The sequence below is a fragment of the Aplysia californica genome, unplaced genomic scaffold (genome assembly GCF_000002075.1).
Source record: "Aplysia californica isolate F4 #8 unplaced genomic scaffold, AplCal3.0 scaffold00600, whole genome shotgun sequence".
NCBI classification, from domain to species: domain Eukaryota; kingdom Metazoa; phylum Mollusca; class Gastropoda; order Aplysiida; family Aplysiidae; genus Aplysia; species Aplysia californica.
In genome coordinates this window covers 203,304-204,484 of record NW_004797870.1, presented here as the reverse complement: position 1 = coordinate 204,484, position 1,181 = coordinate 203,304, and the positions used below count along the sequence as shown (strand labels likewise).

General features: G+C 41.0%; 1 long non-coding RNA gene across 1 annotated transcript in view; it reads right to left on the bottom strand.

The window, feature by feature from the left end:
* The window catches only part of LOC101851438, a 4,216-nt gene extending 3,348 nt beyond the window's left edge, over positions 1–868 (bottom strand). Inside the window, exon 1 of the long non-coding RNA XR_220912.3 lies at positions 761–868. This is a non-coding gene — a long non-coding RNA (uncharacterized LOC101851438). The remainder of the gene's footprint in view (positions 1–760) is intronic.
* Between the last annotated feature and the right edge of the window lie 313 nt (positions 869–1,181).

The window sequence follows — 1,181 nt, the reverse complement described above, 5'->3', positions numbered from 1 at the left end:
TACTACTACTACTACTACTACTACTACTACTACTACTACTACTACTGCTACCACTACTACTACTACTACAACAAGTACGACTTGTACGACTACTCCAAATATATAATATCAGTCTTATAGCCCCTTCTCCCACGGAACATAGCTTAAGGCATATACCTAAATCAAAGCACATAAAACATCCATTAATTGACAATATAAAGCAATGAGTGAAAAGTATTACTTCTTCATCCCATTTTATTGTTTAGCCTTTTCTGTCTTTGGGTGCTGCTTCTCGGAACTTTTTAATTACTTTTATTTTTATATAAGTTTTTTTACACCCCCATCGACAGGATTTAGAACATAGGAGGTGGACTTCAACCCTGCTTATCAAGGCCAATCGGTGCTGAGAGGGAATCAACACTCCAAGAGAAAGACCGAGATACTCGATTTTATAAATCTTGCCATTGGGGAATCAAACTCGGGTCTCTTGTGTGCTACAGCGGAGCTCTTCAGCGCTAAACCACAAATAGTAGTTGGACCTCTCCTCAATAAAACACGCAGGTGGTTGGCGGGTGCTCTGACGTAGTTTGCTTCTACTTTCCTATTGAAACATCTATAGTACTGATCTCTTCTCCTTCTTCTTTGTGTTTGTTGCTCCTTTGTAACACCTCTACTCTAATCTTCAGGCACTTGGTCTGCAAGCGCCGCAAAACTTTAAAAAAAACTAAAACTAAAACAATAACACACACATGCATGGAACAATAATTATTCTTTAACATACCCTTTACGTCTTGATCCACCGCCGACAACTGCTCTATTGTATTAGTACACAATTTTCGTCATTGGAAGTAGGCCTAGTGGACATCCGTCTTATATAATCTGCCTTCTCCATAACAACGGGTAAACAAACACAGCACAGCACATAAGCGTTTGACATTGCGACACCCTAGGAGAGCAAAAACCTCTGATTTGCGTGGTATCCTGGAATGCCCTTGAAACGCGATGAGAGCATGTTGACCCGCGTACTTGGAAGTCTTGATTTCTCAGAGAGTGGGGGTTTTTTCTTTTTTTTTCTGTGGCGCGCACACAATGGATTTTGTAGAAATTGGACGTCGAATTCAATCGAGACGTTTAATAGACATAGTGTTGCTTTTCACCAACTTTCCCAGGAAAAGTACAGCTCACCCTCTCCCCCCTCCCCC